Genomic DNA, 21,764 nt, shown 5'->3' on the forward strand with positions numbered 1-21,764 from the left:
ACGTTCCCCCCCAAAGGGGATACCAGAGATGTTGGGGTTGTCCCTAATCCGTTGCGCTAGGGGTTCGATGTAAAGTGCAAAGAGCAGGGGTGAAAGAGGACACCCCTGTCTTGTGCCTTGCCGGATGTCAAATGGCCGTGAACTGATCCCATTGACATGGATCGTCACTGTGGGTTGGTCGTAGCAGCTCGCGACCCAGGCCCGAAAACGGTTCACTATGCCAAAGTGCGCTAATGTTTTGTCCAAAAAGCCTCAATCCACCCTGTCGAACGCTTTCTCAGCATCGACTGAAAGTAATAGGGCGTCCAGTCCTATAATGGGCTTTGTCTACTAAGTGCATTAACCGTTTGGTATTGTCACTGCTTTGTCTGTTGGGTATGAAACCTGATTGGTCGGGTTCGATAATGCCTGGCAAACGGGGGCCCAGTCTGGCGGCTAAGACACCCGTAAATAACATTAGGTCAAGATTAAGTAGGGAGATTGGACGGTATGCTGCACAGTGAGTGGGATATTTTCCGGGTTTGGGAATGACAACTATATCGGCTTCTAGCATGTCCGCAGGGATAGAACCCGGTCCCTCGAAGGAGTTGAACAAGCGACTTAAAATCAGGGCTAGGGGCTGGCAGAAGGCTTTGTAAAAACCCACTGAGAACCCATCCGGCCCCGATGATTTCAGAGGTTGGAGGAGGGAGATCGCGCCAATGACTTCCTCCACTCTAATTGGCGCATCTAACGCAGTAGCGCCGGACGCATTGATAGCTGTTACCGCTGCTTGAGATAAGCCTCCCCTGTGCCGTCGATCGTAGGGTCCCTACTATACCGAGTTGCGTAAAAGTCACGAAGGGCTTCTGCGATCTGCTCATCACCTTCGACTCGTTCACCGGATGAAGTGTGAAGGGCCGCAATTTTGGAGCGTGGAGCCCGGGCTGGGAGTTTGCCCGCAAGGAGCTTCCCCGTTTTGTCTCCCCCGATATAGTAAGAGTGTTTAAGCCGTAAGGTGGCATACTCCGCCCTATCAAGGTCAAGGCTAGCCAGTTGGGCCCTGGCCGATTTCAGCTGCCGCCACATCCGCGGGGCCCCGGTACGACTGTGTACTCTCTCGAGTTCTGCCACTTTAGCCGCTAACTCCTCCCTCTTCTCATTGCGGGTCCTGTTGTCAGCCGCGGAAATAGCTATTAGTTCCCCTCTCACTACTGCTTTAAGGGCTCCCCACAGCGCAGTCAAAGATACGTCAGAAGAATCATTTGCCGTCAAATAGTCAGTGATGCATTTATGCACCTGCTGTGAGATGTCTGGACGTTGTAGTAGGGACTCCCGGAGTTGCCACCTCCCCTTTGGTCGGTGCAGGGGGCGTATGTCAAGAGTCACAGTCATGGCATCATGATCGGACAAAGCTGCCGGGACAATTTCGACAGTCTGGACCAGGGCGTTGAGGTCGGACGACCCTATAAAGTGATCCAGTCGAGCATACGTTTGATGTGCATGAGAATAAAATGAGTATTGTGTGCTGTGAGGGTGAGCTGCTCGCCAGAGATCTATCAGCCCCCTGCTCTGTAGCCAGTCCCTCCCTGCACTCGATATCACCCCTGCACCCCGTGGTGTTGACCTGATCTATCTTTTCCAGAGTCCATGACTATGTTAAGGTCTCCACCAATTAAAATTTACCTGTCGTGATAGCAAAGTACATCCGAGAGGGAGTCTGTGAGAAAGGGCTCTTGCCCAGCGTTGGGGGCGTAGAGGGATCCTACAATGACGGGGGTGTCCCCTACCCAAAACCTGTGAGCTAGCAGCCACCCCTTTATCTCTGCTATTTTGTCCCCAATTCTGTCATGGAAGTGTCACGCCAAAAGTATAGCCACCCCTCCTTTCTTATCTGGCCCAGAAGAATAGAAGAATAGAATTGGTGAGGAAATGCCCGAGATCTCATTCTGTGCCAATCTTTGGATAACAGATGTGTTTCCTGTAACAGCCAGATCGAGGCCCCAGAATTCTCTAAGTAGCTCAGAATCGCCCATCTCTTTATGGGGCTATTCAACCCCTTCACATTGAGAGTGAGGACTTGGGTTGCAAGGGTAGACATGGTAGTTTGCTGAGTGTGCTGAGTGTGTATCAGCTGAGCAACAAGAGTTTGTGCTTGTGAGAAGCTAACTTAAAGACTCCACGTTGAATTAGCTCCCATTTATGGATGCAACCTGCATCCGTGTTCTCCCTTTGGCTGCACACCGGTACCCCCCTCTCCCCCTCCCCCTCAACTCCCTTCCCTCTCCCTTCCCACCCCCGCCCAAGCCCCAACGAAACATTCATGAATACCCAACATTGTCCAATATCCTCAGCACGGGCTGGGGACATACGGAAAAAGAATAGCAGGGTGAACATGGTGTCCGGGCGACCTGGGCTCCCCGCTCGCCACCCCCCCACCGGTAGCTAAAATGTGATGCTTAGTGTAGTTCCCATGATGAGATTACAGGGAGTCTGGCATAGAAGTGTCTCTCGCTACTGCTGCTAGGGCCGAGGCCCTTTTGTTGGTCATCGTGGAGCGATTCAGATTCACATTTGTCGTAGGTGAGTGTCGTCGTCACACTTGCTGCCAGTCGTACCCTGATGGTCATTGTGATGGTTTCGGAGAGGAGTCTGGACTGCGCTGTGTAAGGTCGAGTAAGTCGGATACCTCCTGGAAGGAGCGGAGTTTGTGCAGTCTGCCATTCCACTTGAAGATTAAGCGAAACGGATGGCCCCACGAGTAGGGCACTCTGTTGGTTTTCAGGAAAGTTGTCGCTTCTTTGAAAGCCTTACTCTTCTGAAGAGTGATGGAGGCCAAATCTTGGTAAAGAGCTATAGCTTGCCCCTGGTACGTGAGTGGTTGCTTTAGGCGAGCTTCCCTTAAAATGCGCTCCTTCAGGGGGAAGTCCGGTAAGAAGGCCAAGATGTCTGGCGGGGGAGCCGGTGCCTTCCTCCCAAGGCCCACCCTGTGGGCACGGTCAATGCGGACCTCAAAGTCTTAGCCAACCCCCAGAATGTCCCTGAAGAGGTCTTGGAGGTATTTGGTCACATTCGCCCCTTCAGCTTGTAATGGGACACCTCTCACGCGGATGTTGTTTCGTCTGGATCTGTTTTCGAGATCTTCTGCGTGAGCTTGAAGGTCGACCTGTTGATCCCTAAGTCGGAGGACTTCTTGTTGTAGTTGCTCCACTTCTTCGGATTTAGAGTGCTCGGCATTCTCTATGGCCGCCACACGCTCTCCCAACTCATCTATGTCGCAGCGGATTTTCCGAACCTCTCCCACCACCTCCTGTTTAAGCGTTTGAAAGTCTTCACGGAGAGTTTCGAGGAATGCCGGGTTGATGGGCACTTCTCCCGCTTCCTGACGAGTGGGCAGCGTCGATGATGGGGAGGTAAGGCTCCCTCTTTCCCCAGCTGCTGACCCTTTTGTGAGCATTTCTTTTAAAGTGTGATCCCCTTTTTTCCGCATGTTGGCCATGCTGGTGCCACTGGTGGAGTGACTTAGTTGTCGCCTAGTGGTCTTGGCGGTGATTCCGTGCGTGGGATCCGCCGGGGTGCCATCTACGGTCTCTCGGAAGGGTGTTGGGCCCACGTCCGCCCTCACCAGGGCATGGGGCGATCCTTACAAAGACGGTCCTTGTCTGCGTTGAGATGACGGGGGGGGGCTCGAAGTGGGTTCCGTCTGGGCCGTAGTTGAAGGCCCGGTTGTTGGGAGAGGCGCACCTCAGAAAGAGCCAGGACATGTATTGCGACGAGGTCCTCCCTGCTCTGGATTGTGTGTATCCCAGAGGGGTCCCTGGCTGGGCTGTAGAATCCTCTGGGAGATCCCCCTAGTCCGGTTGACACCTTCCTGCGTTAGAGCAATGGTGGAGCAAGCCCAGACCCCATGCACCCTGTTGTCTGTCAATCTTCAGAGCCCCACCTTCAGTGCCCGCCGCCACTCTTGGGATGTCACTCATGAGGCCGCGATAGCCGCTATGGGGGATGCAAGCACTGGGATCCCGTCGGGGCCGGAGGCGGCAGGCCAGAGTCTCAAGAGGCCGGGTCTAAGTGGCGCCGATCGGACCAACCCCTTTTGCTCCGTTAGCTTTGTCCCAGGGCGCGGGGAGTCATAGGCGGGCGGGCATCGGATGTTGCTCTCCTTGAAAGTATGATGCGCCCCAGGCTTCCTTCATGGGGACAGCCCCCCCAGTGTTGCCGGTCCTGACGGGCGGCACTGCAGCCTCTCTCCCACCGGGCGTCCGCCCCAACAATCCCAGGCCTGGGAAGCGCCCCTGGTGCCCAGAGCGGTATTGGGCAGCCCTCAATCTAGGTGCGCCCCTGCCTCTGGAGTCACCCACCTTCTGCAGCGTGGTCGTGGTGGGGAGCTGCCGATGGGTCAAAAGCTCTGGGCCGCCTCACTAGTCCAGTTAGGGCGCACTGTGATCCACAGCACCGTATCTTCAGGGCGCCATTTTCTGGTGGCGGCGCCGCGCGATGTGAATGCCACAGTTAGACGGGGGGACCGGATCACTCTACGCACCCCAAGCTCATATTGAAGATGTCGGTGGGGGCAACCTCCATCGGAGGAGCTTGATGAACGGCGGTACCCCGGGTCCAGAGAAGCAAGGGCCGCCCAGATCTCCGCAAGTCCCGGGATAGCTCCACTGCAGAGTGATGGTCCCAACTACCCCGGCATCAATGTGTACTGCTTCGCCCTTCGGCCACCAGGCCCCTCCTCCACTTGCTTCTTGGTCCGACGTGCGCCTGATGGGTCCCGCGCCATCGCGGCTAGGCCAAGAAGCCACGCCCTCGATTTTCGCACCTCCGGGCCCAGTGCACCTTCAGCCGGGCGCGTGTCAATCCGGAGGACTGCGCTCGCCCTCCTCTGCACCGGATCCGCTCACCTCCTGCAACGTGCTCCGGTGTGTGAGTCGCCGCTATGGAGCTGTTTTGTGAGCGAAGTACCACGCCAGAGAGGACGCTCGCCTCCATCACCAGCAGCTGCCGCCCGGGCGCCATTTCGTCCAGGGAGCGCCGGATCGTCCAACAGGTCAGTGCGCAGGTGTTTCGCAGGTCGGATGGCTCAACTGACCCCTCGTCGTGGAACGCCATGCCCATGGGTGCCACTCGCTACTTGCTGCACAGTTTGGGGGACAGTATGCGCTGGACAACCAGGGGCGAAGGGGCGAAGGGCCGCGGCGGGGAGCCTCTGTATTTCACGTCTGGTCAGGTCACCATCTTGGCCATGCCCACTCATGTCCAATTTTTTGATCCTATCGTCATAATTTTTGTTTTTTAATATTCATTTGAAGACCATTTGCTACAATATATAGGTTAAATGACGCTATCAATCTTTTAAGCCCTATTGGTGTGCGGCTTAGCAATATGGTGCCAGCTGCATATTGCAAATATTTTACAGCAAAGCCTGCAAAATTTGGAGAATGCGTGTTAACATTTTGTAGATAGTATGGTAAATCAGCCACAAAAAGGTTAATTGGCTGGATTGTCAGATGGGCCCCTTTTGTAAATTGGCTGTATTATGCTGCTTTGCCAGGATTCAGGGACCAAATTAAATGTTACAACGTCTTTAAATAATTGTGATATCATTCTTGACCAGCAGTCTATCTTGGCTTTAAACACGACATTCAGGATCCCATTTGGGCCTGGTGGCCCATTTGATTTGATCTTACTTATCAATGTTTTTACCATATCCTCCTGCAGTGACTTTCTTTTTCATGATCCTCGCTGCTTAAATTTGTTGGCAAAGCAGACGGACATACTTCAAAATCTGAACCTAGGGGATTTACAGGAGAAGCCCCATACAGGGTGGAAATGAAAGACTCCCAATCTGACGCAGTGATGTTCGCTCTATTATTTCTCCTGTTGCCATAGTCAAGATCATTAATTGTGCCCCAAAATGCCCTCAAGTTAAAGTTATTGAATTTACTAGCATGGTGTAATTTATCCCATAAACCTTCATGATGTGCCCTTTTTGCCTTCCAGATCTCGTTTCTATAAGCTTTTCTTAGGCGCTTTAATGAGCATAATTCAGTGTATTTGATTACACTATTTGGTTGATTTCAGATTGCCCAGGAAGCTTTAGTAAGTGCCTTCTTTTGTAGATATAGCCTATGTGAATACCAGGAGTATCGTTTTGGCTTAATAGTATTTCCCCTAGATGTTGTTTTTGCCGGGAAACAATCCACTAATGAAGAACAAAGACACAGGCAAATTTCAACCATAGATCTTTCATGTTAATGCTCATTCAGTGCTAGTTCTATTGTTGGCTCTATATAGGCCAAAATCTCTTCTTGTTTTGCTGAATGCCATGCCAGCCTTTTCCAATTATAAGTGATAGGCTCAAGAGTTTTTGATTTTCATAAGTGAGCCACTGTGAGTGATAATGTAATACCGTAATTTATCCTGTCCTATCCCAATTAGTCTCTGTGCCTTAGTCCGTGGACCCATTATCTTAATCAGCACTATTCGGATGGCTCGAGTGGTCCCAGGCAAATAGTGTGTCCTTCTAGAGGTCAGCGACTGGGTTTTGGCGTAGACCCCTCGACTCTTCCTTACATAATGCTCTACCCCGGCTCCGGCACATTTTGACACCTCCTGGGTCCAGGTGTTATACTGTGGCCCCAAAGCTAACTTCCACGGCACCGTAATTCGTCTCTTAGCCAGCGTCAAGGCTAGGTCTATAAATCTATTACCCACCTTGAGCTTAGGTGGTCTGGGAAACAGGCCAAGTAGACAGACCTCAATTGTTAAATTAATAGTACGATCTAGAGTAGCATTAATCTTAGCCAGTACCGCTAGCCAAAAGCCTTGTAGCTTCACACAGCTCCAAGTCATGTGGAGGAAGTCTGCGTCCAGCTGACTGCACCTCGGGCAGCCGCTAGGTTCTCCCCCAAAGGCATCAGGAAGATTATGAGGGATCATATAAGTCCATATGTATATAGTTAAATTGTATTGTTTCAGTTGGGTATTACGAGAAATTTCCTTAGCAGATTCTAACAGTCTGCTGCATTTTGTATCGGTGAGATCTCTATCTAATAGTTTCTCCTATTTACCTTTTAGTTTCAGCAACAGGGTCATGGACGCCTCAAGTAGGGATTAGCACCTTTTGATTTGGTGGCCTGCTGTACCCAGTGTGACTATAGAGTGAAGCGCTGCATGTGTTTCAGGTTCTTCCCTTTTCGCACCCCACAGTCGCCCAAATGTCCGCACCCATCAACCAGCTCTGCAAAAGGAGTAAGTATTTGTCCTGATAACAGTCACCCACCGTCTCAATCCCAGCCTCTGTCCAAGGCGTCAGTTGCTCTGCCACTAGGATCGACTACGGCTCCCCATAAGGCAACCCCACAAGTGGTAATGTCAGGGACTCTGGACATCTGGCAGTCTTGTCATGCAGCATTTCCAACACTGCTAGGCTAGGCTGTGGTTTGTAGCGTCGAGGTGTATGGGACCCATGTGGACTGATTCAGAGGTTTTGCCAGCAAGAAGTGTGGGTGCTGTCCTGCCTCCATCAAGTAGGTCCCTTCTTGGTTCACAACCTCTAGCCATTGAACCACCCACTGCAGCTGTGTAACCAGTTGGTAAAATTCAAAGTCCGGCACCCCCATTCCTCCATCCCTTAGCGTGCGTTGTAGAATTTGTAGTATTTGTAATGACACTCTTCATCTCCCATCACCCCAAATAAGATCTCATACCAATGCATCTCGTGGGTAAACCCAACCGCATGCATTAAGTCTTGTAAATTAGCAAACAAATACAGAAGTCGGGATAGCATGACCATTTTGGTCAGGGAGACTCTGGCCATTGGAAGAAGCCACAGGGAGCTTCAAAAGATGACGCTAGAATGGAGCGATCAGAGAGCCCTATCCAAGTTCCCCTCCTTTAAGTCATCCAGTGAGTGAAAAATCCATCCAAATTCCTAAATATTTAAATGTATCAGGTGTCCAATTATGAACAACAGGGAGCTCCCGGGGCATAGGAGAAGGGCTGGCCACTGAAAACAGATACGTTTTGTCCCGTAGCCCAAAGCCGGTTTCTACGCCACTCATAGCGTTCCCCAGGTAAATCAATAGGTCATCTGCGTACAAGGAAATGAAATTAATTCTACCACTCAACGTCAGTCCCAGGCTTTCCCCACCCCTGCAAAAGAGCGTGGCCAGTGGCTCTATCGCCAACGCAAACAGAAGTGGGGATAGGGGGCATCCCTGACAAGTGCCACATGTTATTGCATACTGCGGGGAGATAGTCCTGCCCGTCTTGACTCTTGCTGTGGAGAGGGTGTATAACAGCCTTACTCACCTCACCCAGCCCATCCCCAGCCCCAGTGTCTGCATGACCTCAAACAAATAATCCCAGCTCACAGTATCAAACACCTTTTTCAGTTCAATTCATAGAAACGCAGCCTGTGTGAGAGACCTGGGGTCCGAATGATAAAGTACTGAATACAGTCTACGCAGGTTATACAAGGTGTTTCGAGAGGGGATAAACCCACTCTGATCAGAGTAGATTAGTTGGTTCATATGTGGGAGTAGTCTAAGCGCTAGAATTTTACTTAATGTTTTAAAGACGGTGTTATGCATGGACAGGGGTCTAAAGTCTTTACCCCCGACGTCAGGCCCAGAAGTTTTGGGAAGTGGGATCATTAATGCAGTTTGTGTAGTAGTTTGTAAGTGTTCTTGCCGCAGAGCCTCACTGTACATAGGCACCAGATGGGGGCCAGTCTGGCCACATACCTCGCACAGAACTTAGCCTGGAGGCCATCTGGGCCTGGTGTTTTACCACCAGCCATCGAAGCAATGTCACCTCGGACCTCTTGTACAGTGACGGGACCACCCAGCTCTTCCACAATATTGTCATCTACAGTGTGAAGGTCCAACGGGGCCAGGAAAGCATAGAGCTCCGCCTGTGGTGTTTCCTGTGGGGCGGTGCATAATCGTTCGTAATATCCCTGGAAGAGACCATTAATCCTACCCAGGTCAAATTAAGTTGTGTCTATGTCAGTCTTAATGTGAGTAATTGGGGAACCTTGGGACTCTGGCCTGATTAGCCAAGTCAGTAGGTGTCCAGCCTTCCCTTCTTCGCTCTGCACTCTGTCCATATATGCCCTATAATCGTGGGTTCGAAATCTCTCAAGGGCCCCATGATATTGTTTTCGTGTAGCTAGTAGCCGTGTATGTGCCTGTGCCCCCAAATTTCCCTTCACTACCATCTTGCATGACTCCCACTCCACCAATACTGAAGACGCCTAGTGTGCGCTCTCGACAAAGTATGTATCTACTAAGGATTGCAGCGATTCTGCAACAACAGGGGGTTAAGCCGCCACATAGGGATTGGAGGCCTTTGCCCATAGGGTTGATACTACATGAACAGAGGACTACGGTCCGAGAATGTGCTCATCGGGTACACCCCACCAAGTCCAGGGGCAGGCTCATTCGGCACACCAATCCCATGCAGATCTCCACAGAGTTGCTCGCACACCAGGGGCCAACAAAGGGGATCCAGCACCACCAATGCATCCAGACCCAGCGGTATCATTTTCTAAGTGTGCTTGTCGTGGAGGGCCCCCGGTCGGCTAATAACAAAGGGATTTCTACTGCCCTCAGGTTAGTGGATGGGTACTGGCTCAGTCTAGTCACTTCACCACTCGCCACTCCAGTGCCTTGCCTCTCATGGTCCGAAAGTGCTATTTCGGATATCTAACATGGGTTTCAATTGGAATTCCATAGAGCATATTATCAAGCCCATTATCGCCGTTTTAGCGGCAGTTTTCTGCCGCTAAAGCGGCGATAATTTTATCGCCGGTCTTGATAATATGCCCCTAAGATTTTAAAATTCGGAATAAAATGTATTGTCTCTTAGTCTTCTAAAAACTTTTTAAGGCCATGAACATTTCATGAGCAAATGGTAATATTTGCATGTTCTTTCTTTTTATCCAGGCTGCTCAACCTCTAAACATTCTTATCAAGATTCTTATCAAGATTCCCTTTGCTGAGTGCTTTTGGGAGCCAGGCCCAGTCATATCTTGGGGCTGAATATTTTTGAAATTCTTTACAAATTTGTGAGCCGAACTGCAGCTTGTGATCTTAAGGCAGGGAGAGAACTCAGGGTTGAATAAAGGACCTATTGCTCCTTTCAGAATATTATTATTTCCCCCATGATATCCATTTGACATCAAATTATTTTGAATGTATCTCTTTTCCACCACCTTTGGAATCAGTAGAGTCGGATATTGGCTAGATTTGCATCTTCTTTTTTCAATCCTCCATTTATCAAATTGAAGAGCATCTTCAAGTATTCTGTCAGTCATCTGCTCATTACGCCATATGGTACAAGTTGCCTCAAATTTAGGATTTTTAGTGTCCTGTTTGAATTGGACTGATTCTAAGGCATCTGATGTTAAGTTGCTTAACTCTGGTATTGAGGATAACAGCTTCAATATATTGTTGCGATTTCAAATATCGTGTGGGCCCATTGAGTCGTACAATGGATTAAAGAGTAGCTTTGTAGGAGAGTCAGTACAATTGTCCCACATTGTTTTTTTTCACAGATCGATGATTAAAAAGTGATGTGGTTATAATTTGACTTGTACCTTGTGACCTCGAGTCTCTCTAACTGTCATCTACAGAAGCAACTTGACAGAGTTCACAGTTTCTTTCAGATTTAACTTCATATAATTGCTCTGAATTATACCAGTCATTTTTACTTTCATTTATGGCTCTTGAACTGCTTTGGCGTTCTTTTTTTTGTCCACTGCCAATAACTGAATAGCTCCATTTACTGATAGAGGCCTTTGCGCAGAGCCATGTCCAAACTCCCAACTATTTGAAACTTTTTCGTTATGGGGACGAACTGGCTTAACTGGGGCATCCTCAAGAGAAAGTAACATATCCCAACTTCCCAAGTTTACCATTCTTATGTTCAGATAATTTAAAAATCTCATCATTTTTCTTTGGGATATGTAATGTACCTAAGTTAGTTGGCTTGTTTTTTTAATTAATTCTATTGTGAGCTTTTCTTTGTTTTTTCCATGCTCATGTATTATTTTTTTACGTTATAACTGTACAGTTATGAGTATAACTTTAGAATTTCTAAAGTTTGTGTGGGTAATTTGGTTTTGTATTGAAATAATAAATTAAGTCTTCCTAACTATAACTAAGCTTTAACATTTGTTTTTTCATTGAATATATATATATATATTCACTTAAAAAACCATAGGTTTCACACATGTTATAGTTAGGTGGATATTTCACTCGTAAAAAACCAATGAAATTCCCCCGTTATAGTTAGTTCAGATAACTATAACTCGCGCGCCCGCAATCCACTGCTCATGACGTCACATATTACATCACTCATGACATGGTCAGTGGCATCACTCATGACATCACTGATGACATCATCCTTGTGATAGAGTGGCGGTCGCGCGAGTTATAGTTATCTGAACTAACTATAACGGGGGAATTTCATTGGTTTTTTACGAGTGAAATATCCACCTAACTATAACATGTGTGAAACCTATGGTTTTTTAAGTGAATTTGCAAGGTTTTTTAAATGCTAATTCCTAACTATAACGTGTGTGACACCTATGGTTTTTTCAGTGAATTTGTACGGTTTTTTAAATGCTAATTTATTTATGTATTATTTTTTTTTTTATATATTTATTTTACAATAAACTACGTATTAAAAATTATTATTTTTTTTTTTTTGGTTTTCAACGTGCGCGCATGGTGCGCGCACCCCCGCGATTTAAAAATAAATAAAAAATAAACATTTCTGCCTTCGTGGTCCTTCAGGGACCCCCTGACAAAGGCTAGGGGGTCAGGAACTCTCTACCCTGCCCCCTTTTCACGTTCGCCACTTTCCTTTTTCACTCTCGCACGGAAAACAAACAAAATAGCGGCCGACACTTACTGATTTCGACCGATTCGAACGTTGACTAACATGTAACCACCAATCAGAATTACGCTCGCGCACGTTAGGGTGCTCGCACGGTGCGCGCACGGTGCGCGCGAATAGATATTTATATGCTTTTAAATGCTATTTTCTCAGGAACTACTGAACAGATTGACACCAGACCTGCAAAAGGCACTTCCCTGACCTGAGGACTACCTCTCTGCCAAATTTCAAGTAATTCTGTTCAGCCGTTCGGGCTGTACCTTCGACTAAAGGTACTATGGAAAAATGCATGGGGAAAACGCGTTTTGGGACCCCCTTTTTTCTCGGCACCCGCTTGACGAATCACCCCGAGACTTTCAGGGTAGGAGCTGAACGGAGCGCCCCATTAGTTTTGAAAATTTCGCGAGGATTCGTCAACCGGCGCCAAAGTTATTCAAAATAGAATTTTGAGATTTACTATGGAAACTCGGTCCTAACTATAACTATCTAATGCCAACCGCCAGTAGATAATATATCTATATATATATATATATATATATATATATATATCACTGAAAAAACCATAGGTTTCACACATGTTATAGTTAGCTGTACATTTTACTGATAAAAAACCAATGAAATTCCACCGTTATAGTTACTGTAGGCAACTATAACTCACGCGACCGCAATCCTCTGCTGATGCTAATACTGTATTTAGACACTTATTTGCCCATGTCTTCTTCCATTAAATTTTAGCTATACATATATTACAAATATTTTTTTTTCATAAAGACACATGTCATCAGCAGAGGATTACGGTCGCGTGAGTTATAGTTGCCTACAGTAACTATAACGGGGGAATTTCATTGGTTTTTTATCAGTAAAATGTACAGCTAACTATAACATGTGTGAAACCTATGGTTTTTTCAGTGAATTTGCAAGGTTTTTTAAATGCTAATTCCTAACTATAACGTCTGTGAAACCTATGGTTTTTTCAGTGAATTTGTACGGTTTTTTAAATGCTAACTTACTTTGCGCCATTCGTGGCGTGCGCGCCCACTTAACGCAGTTCGTTCTGTGCGTGCACGGTGCGCTTCGCGCACTGTGCGCGCACAGTGAGCACGCGGTGCGCTTCGCGCACCGCGTGCCCACTTTATGCAGTTAGTGCCATGCACGCACGGTGCCCACATTATGCGAGATGGGCCATGTACGCACGATGCGCTTCGCGCACCGTGCGCACATGGGGGACATATTATGCGCGTCGTTGTGAAATGTTTTGTTTATTAATTTCAATTATTTCATAAGCCATGTACAAATGGTGCCCTTCGGGCACCATTTGCACATGGGGTGGGGAGAGTGTGGATACTTTTTTTTTTTTTTTTAATTTTTTTACCGTACGCGTACGGTAAGCGTAATCGGCGATTTTTCGAAAAAAAAACAACATTTTTTTGGGCCTTGTGGGTTGTTTGGGGCCCCGTATATCATTGCTGGGTGAATATTATTTCAATATACTGCCCCTTTACCCATTTTTGGGCTTCATTTATGCTGCCCTACTCAGAGTGCGAGAGAGAAAATGGTGGCCGCCGCTTCCTGGTTTCGGCCGATTCGAATGTTTACTAAGATCTAAGAGCCAATCAGAATCGCGCTCGCGCACGTCACCGTAAGCTGGCTCAGATATATATATTGATTTAAAGGCTATTTTCTCAGAATCTACTGAACAGATTTACACCAAACCTACAAAAGGCACTTCCTTGACCTGAGGACTACCTCTCTGCCAAATTTCAAGTAATTCTGTTCAGCCGTTCGGGCTGTAGCTGTGTCTAAAGGTCCTATGGAAAAATGCATGGGAAAAACGCGTTTTGGGACCCCCCTTTTATCTGAGCCCCCGCTTGAAGAAACCCCCCGAGACTTTCAGGGTAGGAGCGGAGCGTAGCGCCCCACCTATTTTGAAAAATTCGCGAGGATTCGTCGACCGGCGCAAAAGTTATTCAAAATAGAATGTTGCGGATTTCCTATGGAAACAGGGTCCTAACTATAACTACCTACTGGCGACCGCCAGTAGGTAATATATATATATATATATATATATATATATTCATAGAAAAAAACAAAGGTTTAAGGGACATTATAATTAGAAATTAGCATTAAAAAAAACCTTTGACATTCACTGAAAAAACCACTGGGTTTGGGACGTTATAGTTAGTTGGACATTTCACTTGAACAAAACCAGAGAATTTCATCTGTTATAGTTATTTGAGCTAACTATAACTTGTGCCCCCAAAATGCACTGCTGATGATGTCACATATTACATCACTCATGACATGGTTTATTTTCTTAATGCCCAGAGAGGTGGGGGTCCCCGTGGCAGTGTGGGGGGCAGGACGCCACACACACTACTTTTAATCTTTTGCAGCAACAGGGAAGTGGCCCTCGAGGCCCCCCACCCATATTACAGAAATGCACTGGGGAGGTGGCTGTCCCTGGGGCAGTATGGGGGGCAGGAGCCACTCACACATTTCTTTACAAGCCCCAGGGAGGTAGCAGCCCCCAGGGATGCGGGGGGGCCGCATGCCCCCACATTATAAACCTGCATGGCCCCTGGGACCAGGCCCACCCGGGGGCTTCTAGAAAACGAAGCGAGGAAGACTGCACTTTGGTTTTTTAAACATTTTCAGCGGGATTCGTGAACCCCGCTGATTTTTTTTATTATAAATGCTTTTTTGGGCTCTCGGGGTCCCTGCGGGACCCCCTGAGCAGGCCTAGAGGGTCAGGGTGTTTCTACCCTGCCCCCTTATCTTGTTTTTTTTTCACCTTTTTTCTTGTGACTCGGTTTAAGTGAGTCACCAGATGGCTGCCAACACTTTTTGGTTTAGGGTGTTGCCAGCCAATTAAAATAAAGCTCTTGCTCGGGAGGGTTCGGGGATCCACTGCGGCAGCCAGATATCGTTCACTTTTTTTTTTTTTATTTCGCAAAAACTACTGGACAGATTTACAGCATTTAAGGCAAAGAGTGCACTCTGAACCAAGAGCTACCTCTCTGCCAAATTTGGTGTTATTCCGTTCAGCAATTTGGGCTGTAGCTGCTATAAATTTCCTATGGAAATTAACATGGAGAAAATGCATTTGGGACTCCCCTTTTTCTCGGCCCATGCTGGACGAATCACCCTGAAACTTGCAAGACAAGAACTGACTGAAGTGCCCCATTCATTTTGAATATTTTGCAAAGATTCGTCAAACAGCGCCAAAGATATTGGCTAATCAAAAAACGCTTTTCCAATGGAAACTAGGTCCTAACTATAGCTACCTACTGGAGACTGCCATAGGCGAATTCGTCACTGACAACATAAACGTTTTGAAGAACAAAAACTCAGAAATTCACCAATTAACTATAACTTGCACCACTCCATGCACTGCTTCTGACCTCTCATATGACACAACTCATGACATGTTCTATGACATCATTTATGACATCACTGATGACATCTCAAATGATATCATTGATGACATCATTGATGGTATTATCCTATGAGTGTGTTAATTTGTTTTATAGTTTCCATTATGGCGGGTAACTACCATGTTACTTTTCTATCTAATTATCTACAGCCAGTGTCCGGTTCATGAGCATAACGGTTCCCAAATTGCATGTGCTCCTAATGCACCATAGGTGTATAGAGGTCTTAAACATTTTATAAATCTTTGTATTGAAGACTAATCCTGCGTGCAGCTGACAATTGACTTGTGTTCATTATGTTCAACACAAGATTTTTGGCCCCGCAGAAAAAGTTTCCAGCACGGCCAAGATTCTAAGTACTACATAATGAGGGGCATATTTAGTAAAAAAAATCGCTGCGCTGCGTGATAGGGAAAGGGCAGGAATGCACCGTAACTTACATCATACGGTACATTCCTGTCTTTTAGCTGCGCTGGTGCACAATGTGCTGCCTAGCACCAATGCAGGCACCCTTGTACCATGGTGCAAGGGTTCCTGTGTTGTAAGCATTGTAAGCAGGATTGTTTGTGTGAAGGAGGGGACACCTTCCTGCACAAAAACAATTCTGAGAGACATTTTCCTCTGCAGCACACATAGAAAGAGGAAGTAACTAGGAAAATAAAGACATTTCTCCTTGTTACACCTCACCTGGATAGACGTAGCATTTTGACGCATTCCAAGGTCTACCAGTAATGCTAAATCTTGGCATATGTAAAACTCCTTGGGTGGATGTGTGGGAACACTATGTTGGATGAGTAGGAACACTTTGCTGAAATTCTACATGGGGATGAGGGCATGCAGTCCCACTACCCAGGACAATTTTTGCCATGGGGCCGTCCTCCCCAGGGCCCACCAACATTCTTCTGGGGAAGGGAGGCATGCGGCCCCCTCATCGGGATGATTTCGGCTCAAGAAACCTCATCCCCTGGGGCCTGACACTGTTAAGGGTTGGTGCCCTGGTGGCCATCCAGAGCACAGAGCAAACTGTGGCATCCAAGACCTTGGCAGACCCAGCCAGCTCCCCTCTTCCAGTGGGAGCTGTCATTACTCCCACTCAGATGAATCAGCTAATAATGCAAATATTTAGATCTGTTTCCAAGCCTGCATCCCTGGAACATAGCTTGTGAGCCTGCCCCAGGGAATGGGCTCACAAAGAGCGGGCCATGTGGCCCTCCTCCCTAGAACGTATCAGCCCGAGGGTACATATATATATATATATATATTCACAGAAAAAACCATGGGTTTCAGTCACGTTATAGTTAGAAATTAGCATTTAAAAAACCTCAGAAATTCACTGAAAAAACCATAGGTTTCAGGGGTGTTATAGTTAGCTGGACTTTTCACTTGTACAAAACCATTGAAATTCCCCCGTTATAGTTAGTTCAGCTAACTATAACTCGCGTGCCCGCAATGCACTGCTGATGACGTCACATATTACATCACTCATGACATGGTCAGTGACATCACTCATGACATCACTGATGACATCTCAAATGACATCACTGATGACATCATCCAGTGAATGTGTGTTTTTCTGAAAATTAAATATGTTTTATATATGTATATCTCAACGTCGATGGAAGAATAAATGGGTATATAATTGTCTAAATGGATGATTTGTTTTTGAAAAATTGATTGTGTAACTGACTGATTAAGTGTATCATAGTGAATACATGGCTTAGTGAGTAATGTTTAAATATGTAAATATCTGTATCAGTCTCTCACCTTGTGTATAAGTGGCTGCATGGGTTGGTGAGTAGCTACATGGGTGTCTATATAGGTTATTAGTTGGTTTTTTGAGTATCAGTCTGAGTGTCTGCATGGTTCGGTGGGGGTATTACGTAGTGCATAGATGCATGAATGAGTGACTCACTGTTTGTATGTGTTGAAGACAGCATGTGTGCAGGACTGTATGGGTGGATGAGTGTGTGTATGGGTGTGTAAGTGAGTGAATGACTGTCTCAATAGTGTCTTTATGAGTAACTTCATATGTTTTAAACTAGTATATGTGACTATTGGTATATATAAGTGAGTATATGTGAGAGTGAGAGATTGAAAGAGTTCCTGTATGAATAAGTATGTGTTTCTATAAGTGATTGTTTAAAAGACTAAGTATGTGTAAGTTTCCATAGAAGTAAGTGTGGTGGTGTGTGTATAACTGTATATGCAAGTAAATGTATGTTTGATTCTTTATTAGCATGAGTGACTATGTGTGTGAGTAACTCTATGGATGAGTGGCATTGTGTAACAGGATGTATAGGTGTATGAGTACATATGATGAGTGAGTACATGTATCAGTGACTGTATAGGACTGTTGGTGAATGAGTGGATGTGTATGTGGATCTTAGAATTACTGAAGAGGTTGTTGTAACTGGTATTGGTATGTCCATTGTTTTGAAAATTTTAGTCTCTATTTTTGAATGTGTGTATCAAAGGTTATATTAGGGTGAGAGGAGGTCTGCCTCTCTATCACAAGGATGATGTCATCAGTGATGTCATCAGCGATGTCATTTGAGATGTCATCAGTGATGTCACTGACCATGTCATGAGTGATGTAATATGTGACGTCATCAGCAGTGCATTGCGGGCGCGCGAGTTATAGTTAGCTGAACTAACTATAACGGGGGAATTTCAATGGTTTTGTACAAGTGAAAAGTCCAGCTAACTATAACACCCCTGAAACCTATGGTTTTTTCAGTGAATTTCTGAGGTTTTTTAAATGCTAATTCCTAACTATAACGTGACTGAAACCCATGGTTTTTTCTGTGAATTTCAAAGGTTTTTTAAATGCTAATTTATAACTATGCCTACAGAGATAGGACATGTGAAGAAAGAAGAAAAAATGCACAGAAAGAAAAAAAGAAGTGCAGAATGAAGCAACAGAAGTCCTCAAAGACGAAGAAAAGTGCAGGAAGAAGGATAACGTGCAGAAAGAACAAAAAGAAGAGCAGAAAGAAGCCTTGTTGCAAAATCATCCTGTACCCTCAACTTTTTCAGACGGATACTGGTGGTAACTGAGTCTGACTAACCAGTCCTAGAGCCAGTGCTATGTTAAAAGACACTTAGAATACAGTGAAAACACCTACATACACTAGGGAACATTATGCGTTGGGGTCCCCCTAGTATATAATAGGGCAGGGGGATTAAAACTACCTCTTAAAACAGGCCATAGGGCGTTTTTGCACACGTTAACTCAGGCCCTGTCCCTTCCCTTCACCACTGTGTAAACACGCCCTGTGTCCGTTTTTAGTTGGGAGATTAAGTTCATTTGAATCCTGAGGGTCCCTAGGGTCCAACTAGCCCACTAGGTACCTCCAGTAAGTGTCACAGAGCTGCGTTGCAGAGAGGTGTAAAAAGTGGCACGGCCTGGACCACCTCTCTGCAATGCAGCTCAGTGGCGCTTACTGGAAGCACTTGGTGGGCTAGTTAGCCCCCAGGGGCCCTCAGTATTGAAGGGAAAGTATATCCCCAATATAAAACGTGCCATAGTGCGTGTTTGCACACGTCACCTCAGGCCCCGTCCCCTCCCTTCACCACTGTGTAAACGCGCCCTGTGGCTGTTCTAAGTTGAGAGATTAAGTCCCCTTGAATCCTAAGGGTCCCTAGGGTCAAACTAGACCACTAGGTACCTCCAGTAAGCGCCACAGAGCTGCGTTGCAGAGAGGTGTAAAAAGGGGCTTGGCCTCAGAACACCTGTCTGCAGCGCAGCTCCCTGGCGCATACTGGAGATACCTGTTGGGCTAGTTGGCCCTCAGGAACCCTCAGTATTGAAGAGGAATTAATTCCCCAACTTACAACTCTCCAGGGGGCGCGTTTGCAGAGTGCTGCAAGGAGGGGGCATGGCCTCCGGCACGATGCCAGTCTTTTATTTATTTTAATTTTTTAAGAAGGGGGGCTGTGTGGTTCCCCTTCTTATTCTAATGTATTGGCCCTGATGACCCCATCCCCCAGGGCCTGTCTCCTAATTATATTTTTTTGACCCCAATCCCCAGGGCCGGACACTGTTTTTAATTATTTCAAAAAAATATATATTTATAGACACACCTAGGACATGCTGGACAAACCGTACGTACCTATCACCATGACGATTTGCGTGATATTCATTAAAAGGCGACTATGCATACAATTAATCCACGTGGAATGTATTTACACCACTAGTGAAGCTCTGACATGTCTGATGCCCTACCGTGCCTAATCCCGGTAGACACCCTTGTCGTTTATTTACACAAACATGGGTAGCTATTGACGGGCACATTTAATACACATGCACACCAAGCCATTCAAAGGGGATTCGACAAAAATTCGACCAAAACTATGCAAGAAACCCCCCTCACGGTTAATAAAACACACATCCACTGCCGGATGTGGAATACTTTTTATTTTACTCTCTGGAAAGGGGACGAACATCACTTTAGAGTCACAGCGTGCTCCTGGCAGATCCCAATGCTGTGTTACACCCACCATTGCCTGCTGAGTGCCACACACCTCTGTGTTGTCTTCCACTAGCTAGTGCATATGCTATGACACTCTCTAGCCCATGTGCACTGTAACACCACCCCGTGAATATGTCATGCCACACTTGTCTTCGCACGGGTTATATTGCCGCATCTAACGTGCCTTCCTCGATGTGTATGTTATAACGCACAGCGCTATGCCATACATATTACAATCTGGGATCCATATCTTTGTCATAGTGCATATGCAACGTTACACTCCCCAGCACATATTTTATATTACAACTTTAGAGACTAGTTAGGTTACACAACACTGCCCTGTGCATATTACACTCCAAGGCGCATATCGCATAGCACGCGCTAGTGCCTGTGCTATCTCGCGCTCTCCAATGAATCTGTCATTGCGCACAATGTATTGCATATTATATTTCATGCCCGGTTCATCTTAAATCACACTTTTTGGTGCATAGTTTATACCATACACTATATCTAGTTTTCATTTTCAATCGTGCTCTCAGGACTATGTTCTATATAACACTGTGTTCACCTACCCTTTTCACGGGCATTACATTTTGCGATAGGGGGTGGAGGGTCAGGGGGTGTTTCTGCCAAGTAAGCCCGGAGTCACAGTCACAAACGTCCTCTTCTTCCTGAATAAAAGTGAGATTATGCTGCATACTTGTTCATATTTTAAGTAGTTTGCACAGACACACGTTTTAAAAACAATAAAGTTCCTAATACCCGCCTTCTCTGAACAGTTAGCTTGCTGCCCCATCCCCCTCCTCCCTATCCTCTGTTGTGTGAATCCATGGACTAGCCTCCTCCCTCCTGCCATGCATGGTCTGATGTGCTGCCACTGCCCTCAATTTAGTATGATGTACCAGTCCACTCCTCCAGCCCTCCATTGCCCAATTCTATGCCCCATCATTGACCTCCTGCTTAAACTCTGTGCTTAGCTTGCTGCCCCTATTCTCCTTCCCCCTGCCCTCCGATGTCTTTGTGCATGCTCCTGCTCCATCCTTTTTGCCCACCATGTTCCATGGACCTGCCACTCCTATCTACTCTGAGTGTTCTGTTGACCTGCCACTCCCCTCCCACCTGCCTAGCATTGTCAGATGATGGTAACCTGTCCCTGCCACCTCCACCCTGCCTGTCCACATGCCATGCCCCTATCCTCTTCCTCCTGTCCTACATGGTCCATTGTACTGCCACACCCTTCTGCCCTCCCTGGTCTGTTGTGCGGCAACTGCTCCTCCTGCCTGCCCCGTGCGGTCTGTTGTGAGGCCCCTTCCCCTGAACTTTCCTGTCTGTGCACAGGTCCTGACCCTCCCTTCTATCCTCCATCGTCCTTTGTGCATGCCCCTGCACCCTACTTCTTGCCCATCATAGCCATTGTGCTGCCACTAACCCTCCCACTTGCCATGCATGGTCTTCTGTGCTGCCATGGCCCCTCCCACCTTCCCTGTGTGGTCAGTTAGCTGCCCCTGACCCCCTCCCACCTTCCCTCCATGGTCTGTGTGTATGCCATCACAGTCTCACTGTTGCTCTTCATGGTGTGTCTTGCTTCTAGTGCCCATCCTGCCTGACCTCCATGGCTATATTGCTGCTCCTGCCCTGCCCCCTTGCCCCCAGCCCTCTGTTTACATGTGCAGACCCCTACTCCCTCCCTCCTGGCTTGTCTGTTCCATTGTAATGCCCCTGATCCATCCCTCCTGCCCTTTATGGTCTGTTATGCTGCAGCTTTCTCTCCTGTCTGTCCATTATGGTCAGCTAGCTACCATTGCCTCTTGCCCCTCTGTTCTCTGTTGTCCATGTGCATGGTCCTGTCCCCTCCCTCTTGCTTTCTATGGATTGTTGTGCTGCACTCCCGTCCCGCATGCCCTGTGTGGTGTATTGTGCTGCTGCAAACCCTGATGCCTGCCCTGCAGGGTCAGTTTGGTGCACCTCT

This window comes from Triturus cristatus, chromosome 5_2 (genome assembly GCF_964204655.1).
Source record: "Triturus cristatus chromosome 5_2, aTriCri1.1, whole genome shotgun sequence".
Classification (NCBI taxonomy): Eukaryota; Metazoa; Chordata; class Amphibia; order Caudata; family Salamandridae; genus Triturus; species Triturus cristatus.